Below are 9,608 nucleotides of genomic sequence, written 5' to 3' on the forward strand. Positions count from 1 at the left end.
CGCGCCTCGATGCATGCGTGCAAGGGTGAGCAGAGGAATTTATTCATTTTTATTTTTATTTTATTTTTTTGAAACTTGTATTTCAAATTTTTGAGTTTTCTAATTTTTATGGGCTTTTGACTTTTTTATTATTTTGTAATTTTTTCAATTTTTTTTAATTTTTAAATTTTTTTTTTTTGTTTTTTTTTTTTGACTCTAGGACTCTAACTTTTAACCAAATTTTCTTCTCCCGACTCTCAAATTATGAGTCTAAGAGTCGAAAAAAATAGGGAGTCCCAATTCCTAGCGAGGAATGGGGTGTGTGTTGTGGACACCACAACATGGCCAAGCCCAAATTGAGGTCTCAGCCTTAAGATAAGATAAAATTTGATAAAGGAATTCTAACATGTAGTACAAGAAAATATAGAAATGTATAAAATCATAGAAAATGTTGATGAAATTATTTTTGATATGTGATCAAGTATGTTAATGCAATACTTTTGACTAAACATATAAACCAAGGGAGAAATCATGTAAGATAAAACTTTGTATATGTAAGTGTTTGCAATACTCCTTAATCATGAATTCTCATATGAAGGCAGATCTCTTCTTTGATAACCAAACTCCACTATCTAGAGTGAAGAATGAAACTAGATCTAGGAGGAGTGCATGATGAATGATAAACTTGAAATCTTGGACAAAAAATGTCTTGCTTTTTTCTTGCTTGAGAACTCCTTGAATGCACCTTGAGAGCTTGAGCATGGATAGCTTGTGTGAATATGAAATGCCCTAGTTAAGAGATAAATATCATCTTTTTATAGAAATTTCAAAATTAAAAGTGAGAAGGCTCAAACAAACAAGGTGGGAAAAATCAATATTTGACTTTGATCTTGAGATTTTATCGAGGAAACCTGATGCAAGAGCATCCAGTAGTGTAAGGGCAATCCTATATCACCAAAAAATATGCTTAGTGTTATTTTTTTTATGTGTTTGTATTTCTAGATACCCATTTGGGCCAAATAGATATTCTAACTCTCATAGTTCCACTATTGGTTTTCTAGGTTAGTGTTTTTTAGTGCCTTGGGATATGTGCCAAAGTAAAAAATAGGTTATTTTTTAATTGATCCATAATTATGATGATTTAAAGGGCATACATTGGAGGAAAGATTGTACTTTTAGTTTAAAACATTCCAAGAAAAGAATCAAGTCAAAAGGCTTTACGGTTTGAAAGTTATTGTAGTTTTAAGTTTCCTGGATACCCCCTAAGAATGCTTCAAAGTCAGATTTGAGGCCCAAAAGTGTGCTTTGGATCCAAGAAATATTATAATATTAAGGAAAAATAATGACATATATGAGAGAAATGGTTGGAACTATATTTAAAGCATGATTTATGTGGTTGGGGGAATAAATGAGAAACCATGTATAGAAATTGGTGCCAGCATAGAGCATTGATCAAGGTGGAAAGAGAAAAGGACCTTGACTTAAGTAGTTAAATGAAAAAGGAGGTTCCAATATGCCAAATTACACTAAGAAGGGTTAAAAGGTCTTAAAATAAAGTTCCTCCATTTTAAGATAGTACATTTAGCCCCCACTTCAGTGCGACGATGAGGCAATTCCTAATTACACTAAAAGAGGAGAGAGGAGAAGAAGCTAATGAATGGGAAAAGAAATTGTAAATAGATACGAAATCACCAAGTCTAAGGACAGAAACTCTCAAAACTAAGGATCCTAAATCTATGCCCATGTAAAAGGACACAATAAAATATTAATAAGATAATATATAATGAAAAAATACACACAAAAAGGGCTAAGTACTAAAACAAACTCCAATTTAAATAGTTAGAGATACCTTGGCCAAAAAATGCCTTACCCACTAATCTCATGTTGGAAAATCAATTGAAAGAGCATAAATGATCACATGGGAAAAGTAAGAGCATCACCAAAGATGATGTAAACTCCATTATCAAAATCTAATGCAATGAAGTAATGTAGAGAGAGAAAGAGAGAGGTGATTACCTTGCCCAATAAAATTTGTGTCTTACTATGAATCACTAAGGGGACATGATTGAACATTCTAGTGGGTTTTATACCTAATAGTCAATCCTTTGGGGGGTGGGAGGGGTAAAATTTAATAGTTTAGTAGGTTTGTGTGTCTGATAGTCAATTCTACCAAAAAAAGGGCTATGTGCAGGATCACGATTGAATACCCTATAACCCCTTTTGACCAAATAGATGACAACATATTGTTAGAGTGGGGTTGTTGTTATAGGAAAAGATTGATCTGTAAATGCTCAATACAACCACTCAACTTATAGTACACAAGAGGTGGTTAAGCCCTTATCATAAATCCTGAGGGGAGCACTAAACAAATTTCTAACAATCTCCCCCTCAGTGTTACCGGAGGGTTTGAGGATTCAAACCTACAACCAAGCTTTGATACCAACTATTAGAATATATAGTCCACCAATATAACTAAGAGGGGGGATGAATTACTTATCCAACTATTATCGTAATTATCAATCTTATTAAACCATAACCATATGAGCAATATATTAAGAAACCACAACAAGATACTCATGCACAATAATACCAAATATGTTAACTAGGGAAACTCTTGATCAGAGGGGAAACTTGGCAGGGATGATACCCACAAGATGATGTACTAATTTATAAATATTCCTTTTTAGAACCTTGTTAGGAGTCTATGAAATACATTTAGTACATAATAGTCCCTATTAGGAGACTTTGAATCCTTGTTAGGAGATTCCAACCTTGTTTGGAGTTGTGCCAACCTAGTTAGGAGTTGTAGAAGCCAAATGGACCCACTATCAAAATAGCATGAGGGGAAAGACCAATGAACCCACTATCCAAATTATATCTATATTATTCCTTGCAAAATCATAAAATTAAATTGTATTTCTCCTTCCTCTTTCTTTTTCCTGCCAAGGACTTCTACTCCTTCTGATCTTAATACCAAATCACAAACTTTGCATCCAATCACCCCTTGGATCACTTACACGCATTTACCAAATACTCTACTCTTGTTTACACTTCCTTGAACACGTTTCACTTTTACACACTTTTCAATCAAGGAAAATACTTTCCTTTATACCATATCTTCAAAATAATTCCTTGAGTCAGCCTTGAGGATTTCCCAATTAATTATAATAAGGTAATTAATTATTTCACAATTACACTAGCATTGTCAGCTCGCAGTCTATGCAACTCCTCACACGTGTGACACTAGGGCTTACACACTCACTGACATCACCATCAAATTGTCTTCTATTACTATCTAACTATGCATCTTCAGATTATATCTCTATTAGAAGATATAATGCAATCATCATAAATTTCTTAATAGGTACTTTGTCTCTATACTTCTCTTTGTAAATCAAACATATCTTCTGTACATCTTTGACTTACTTTTTGTACAATTTACCTCATCATTAGGACACAATTTACAACATGTCCTTAACCACGCATCACCTAACAACCAAAATTATGTTCATATGATCATGATCTATGTCTGCTACTTTACCAGTATTCACATAATTCTTATTATGTTGACATCAATAACAAACACAGTAATGAATGTAACATGTCAATACTACCACATGCTCTCCAAAACTTAGGATACTCCCCCAAAGGAATACCATCAACATTCATGCTAAAAATCTCCCCCTTTGGCATTGATGGTGACATAGATGAAAAACATCTAGGTTCCAAGAATACCAAAAAATACACTATTGTTGATGATGTTGTTCTCATCTTTTCAGATCCTCTTCATCAATCAAATCTAAAATCCTCTAGAACATTGTTTTGTTATGCATCTTCTTTAGGATCAGAAATAGTTATTCACACTAAAAAACCCTTAGCTTCTCCCCCATACATCAAAACTCTTCATGTTGCGTATCTCCCCCATAGAGATATTCCTTCTTCTTACTTACATTAATCTTTCTAAATCTCCCTAATAAAGTAGAAATTTTCTCCCTATTCATACTTAGGAGATGTTTCCTCTCCTTCATTTCTCATGCATTCTCTCCCCCCTTCAACTAGAGGATTTTTTTCATGTACATATCTCCCCCATTGACATTAATAACAAAGGCCTTGAATTATGTCAATTTATTGCTCCAAGTCTTTAACCAGCTCAAGTTTCCAAAGACATTGTTCAAGACCAAATACCAAGAGTCCTTAATGACTCTATCCATCTCAGATACTCTCTCATACAAGAAGCATCAACATTTAGTTTAGTCAAACAATAGTTCTTTGTACCACTAGAGTGATGCAATCTTTGCATCATCTACTTTGAAGTAGGCAGGGTAACCCCAAGCATACCTCTCAAATACTCAAATGTCTCTTTAGGTAATGGCTTTGTAAAGATATTTGTGGTCCAATATTTGGTACTAACATATTCCAATCTAATTTCCTTTTTTGCTACCTTCTCTCTAAAGACATGATACTTAATAGATATATGCTTAGTCTTAGAATGCAATATAGGATTCTTAGACATGCTTATTGTACTTGTATTATCACAATATATGATAACATGTTCCGAAAATTATATCCTAGTATTCCTCAACATCTGCTTCATCCACATAACTTGATTACAATTATTTTTTGCTGCTACATATTCTACCTCAATTGTACTTTTTTAAATACAATCTTGTTTCTTGCTTAGCCAAGAAACCAATCTTCCTCCAAGAAAGAATGCTCCACCACTAGTGCTCTTCCTATTATCCATATTGTCTGCCCAATCTACATCAATATAAGCATGTAGAGTAAAACCACTTGATTAGATCACACCATATTCCATAGTCAGATGTTCCCTTCTTTTATATGAATGTTATCTTTACTACTACATAATGATACTCCTTAGGATCATCTTGAAATCTAGCTATAAATCCAACAACATTTGTTATATCTAGTTTGGCATGAGTCACATATTGCAAACCTCCAATCATGGATATGTACTTCTTGTCAACTATAGGTGTCTCATCTTTGCTAGATAACTTATGACTAGTTATCATTATGTAGCAAGAGGTATACAACTTTCCAAGCCAAATTTCTTTAACAATTTCTTCAAATACTTCACTTATGAAATGAAAATGCCATCATTGTTCTGCACAATCTGCAAACCTAGGAAAAATTTCATTTATCCTATTGATCATACTCATTTCAAAATCATTCTTCCTGTCTTCAAAAAACTTATCACTTGATTCATCATTACCTCCAAAGATTATGTCATCAACAATTATTACTATTATTAGAAAACCATTCTCAATTTCTTTCAAATACAAGTTACTATCTATCATACCTTTAGCAAATCCAAGTTTTTCCAAATACTTGTCCAACCTTGCATACCAAGTTCTAGGTGTTTTTTTTAGGCCATATAGAGCTTTCTTCAATCTACATATCATATATTTCTCTTTTGTTAGAGGGAAACCTTTAGGGGTTCTCAATGTATACCTCTTCTTCAAGTTCTTCACTTAGGAAGGTTCATTTGACATCCATCTGATATAATTTGAACTTCTTACTTGCTAAAGAAGCTCAGAATATCTCACTGCTTTCATTATAGCTATAGGGGCATATGTCTCCTCATAATCTATTCCTTCATGTTTTAAATATCCTTTATACACAAGTCTAGCCTTATTTCTTACAACTTCTACTTGTTCATCGGTCTTGTTTTTGTATACCTATTTGGTTCCAATAACATTCTTGTCTTTAGGTATTGGAACTAATTTTTGTGTTTCATTCTTCCCAATCCAATCTAATTCTTCTTTCATTGCTTGAATTCGGTGATCATCTTTACATGCTTCATGTATACTCTTAGGTGCAGCTTGAGAAATCAAACATAATTCACATATTTCTTCATTTACCTAATTTTTGTTTCTACTCCCAATGATCTATTCAGGAGGGCAATTCTTTGATATACTCCTACTAGGATTTATTAACTCAACTTGCTCTAGGCTCAGATATTTTCTCTTCAATATAATTCTAATTATATAAATCATTTTTAGTCTCAATGATAACTTCCACAATTTCATGGTTAGCCTTTGGATCAACAATAGTTACCAAAGTTATCTCTTCTACTACTTTCTCTTTCTTAACCAATTTAGGATCATTACCTTTATCATCATAGTCATTCAAGAATCTTTCCATGCTTGCTTTTAAATCTTCATCTTCATCAGAAAGTGGACTCTTTCTAGTTTTTCTTACTATCTTAGGACATCTAGATGAAAAATGACCAAACTCTTTACATGTCCAACAAATAAAAAATTTCATTCCTTATGGCTCTCTTTTCATAATTAGATCAATACCTTCTTTGATCTCCATGTCTTCTTTAGATCTAGATCTAGTGCTTTTATTCTTTTGTATGCAACAAAAGAATGTTGGATTTGGAAACTCAATACTCTGTTCTAAGAATCTTCATCTTCTGGGTGACAAAAATTCCTCTATCTAACTTTGGACTATAGATATCTCAAATGTGTTAAGCATTTTATTCAAGGACATGATGCTCTGATACCAATTGCTAGAGTGGGGTTGTCGTTGCACCAAAAGATGGATCTATCAATGCCCAATACAACCACTCAACTTATATAATATAGGAGGTAGTTAAGGAATTGTCACAAACCTTGAGGGGAGCACCGAACAAATTTTTAGTGCATATATGCCTAGGGGTCCTAGCTAAGACCCCTAGTGATATACATTATGCACTCCAATGGGTAGAAAGGGGTTATAGGTTGTCGTATGACCCCTTTAAACCCATTACATGGAAACATATATCCCTATGGGTCCTAGGACCCCTAGGGACATACATCATGTTTCCAAATGGGACATAGGATAACCTATGGTCCCTTTTGACCCATTACATGACAAAATATATTCATAGGGGTCATGGGATATCATATACCCCCTTTCAAACCATTGCATGAAAAATAATGTTCATAGGGGTCCTAGGACCCCTAGGGACACACATGTGCTTTGATGGATTGAATGGGGTCATTGGATACACTATGCCCCCTTTGAACCAAATATGCAAGAACATATGTTCATAAGGGTCCTATGAGCCCTAGGGACATACATGTTGTGTTCTAATGGGTTGAAAGAGGTCATACACTAACCTATGACACCTTTGAACCCATTACATGGCAACATATGTTCCTAGGGGTCCTCAAAACCCAATAGACATACATGTTGTGTTCCAATGGGTAGAAAAGAATCATAGGGTATCCTATGACCCATAGGGGCATACATGTGTTCTAATGGGTTGAAAAGGATTATAGATTATATTTTTGCCCCTTTCAACCTATTATAGGATAAAATATATCCCTAGGAGTCCTAAGACCCCTAGGGGCATACATTTTGTGTTCTAATGGGCCAAAAAGGGTCATAGGAAATTCTATATCCGTATTCAACCCATTACATGACAACATATGTTCTTAGGGGTCCTAAAACCATTTGGTACATACCTCTTGTGTTTCAATGGGTCAAAAGGGATCATAGGATACCCTATAACCCCTTTCAACCCATTACACAACAACATATGACAACTTAGTTTGATCGAATATAGTATTAAAAATATTATAATATGTATTAGTATAATAAATTTTAACATAGCATTAGAAATTATTGTAAAGTATTATATTTTATTTAGTCTACATAATTTGATTTAATATTATATAATATATATAATACTATATATAATTTTTGGTGGACAGATTTGCAACTATGAATGCTCCTTTGAAAATGACCATGTTTTCCTAAGGAGCAGTGATCATTGCACCAACAATTAGATCAATTGGAGCCTAATTGCTATCAAACTTCAACCTTCAACTAGGTTTAAGAGGGGAACTTTCTCATATGATGTGGGTATTTGGAATTTTTGCATACTTTTTACCTAAAAGCATGAAAGGAGAGAAAAAAAAAACTGAAATAAGATAGGAATATGAGTTCGAATAGTAGACATAGGGTTGTTGACTAAGATTCATAAAAGATAATGATTTAAAAAATAGTTTTGGGAATCAAATTTGATAATGGTGAAAGAAATATAATACATCACAACATACAAAGTGATAAGCTATATGAGTACATATAAATCAAGATACCATGAGATGAATGTATTTCTTTACACCAAGTTAAATGCTCCACACAAATGTATAAGAACATTCATCAATTGAACATAAAATGAATTAATGATCACAAATAGAAGAACATTTTGGACATACTAAAAAATTATTATTCATTATCTTCTTGAGAGTATACAAACTCAAAAACCCTTATACATCATTTGAAACTAAAATTTATTGATTTTTTTCTCTAAGAGTTTCTCGAGAGTTTTACCTTTGCTAAAAAGTGTCTCCTTTCTTTTTACATTGTAAATATCTTGTATAAATAGGCTCCTCTTGATAAAAACCCTCTAACCACTTATCTACTTTGAATAACTAATTAATTACCTAGGGTAACTAATTAACTAACAAAGCTACTTTGAGGTAGTTACTTACAAACCAAAACTTTCAAAAGCCACTAAGTGGAAAATAACCACCTCCTTTCATTTTTATCGACACCTTTGACAACTATGAAAACTCATCAATCTTTAGGTAAATAATTATGAAAGATTTCAAAAATTGTCAAAGGAGGCAATATGCACTCTTATCAATTTTTTTAAAGAAACTTTCAAAAAAATTGAAAGTTAGTGTTGATGTCACCTTCTTTGAATATTTCACCATATTTTCTTGGTATTCATCAGAATTATCAAGAAGCTAGATGATTTATGTAATGCCCCGCCAAGGGATCCAAAGGAATTAACCTAAAGTTTTACTAATTTTACCAAGCATTTTTTCTTTTGAAAAAAGAAAGATAGCATTATACACATCAAACATATAGTCAGAGAAGCAATGACATATAATCAACTCTAAGTATACATAATAGGTACATTCCTTAAGGATCCCATGGCAGGGCGTTACATCTGGTATCAAAGACTAGTTTCAACAGTGGGAACTCTGGGCATAATGTGCACCATCACTTGAGTAATTAGTAAACTTGCAATTGATTTAAAAGAAAAACTTGTATTGACATCGAACTTGAAACCAAATTGTTCTGAGCATGGAACTAGAAAACTTATAAAAACTTTTTGGATTATTGCATCAAGTTTATGTTGGATTCTTAGATGTCATTCTTGTATTTGGGTGTTGTACGAGAGATGGCTTCTGGTGCTAGATCCATTGCTAGGGGTCATAGCTCTAGACATGGTAGAAGTCATGGGAGAACTAATCAATGTACCCCTTCCTTGGTCCATTTAAGGGACCCTATTCAAGAAGAGGCCAGAGGGGATGATAATGTTGAGCAACATGCTAAGACAGAAGAATTGGCCACTAGAGACTTGGTCAAGGAGATCCTAGCACGCCTACCTTTGCAGGATAGAGCTCATCATTTAGAGCATAGAGATAGAGAAAGTTCCATGAGTCCTAGAGGAAGGTACCTAGAGAGCAGTAGGCGATCTAGCAAGTCCATCTAGATGAAGGACCTACTACGGGTCAGGGTTAAACCTTTCAACGAAGAAGGTACTAGATATGATGTTGAGAATTGGTTGATCACACTAGATAGATTTTTTACCATGCAAGATTTTG

Source organism: Cupressus sempervirens, chromosome 1 (assembly GCF_028749045.1).
Source record: "Cupressus sempervirens isolate cs-2001-9-10 chromosome 1, ASM2874904v1, whole genome shotgun sequence".
NCBI lineage: Eukaryota > Viridiplantae > Streptophyta > Pinopsida > Cupressales > Cupressaceae > Cupressus > Cupressus sempervirens.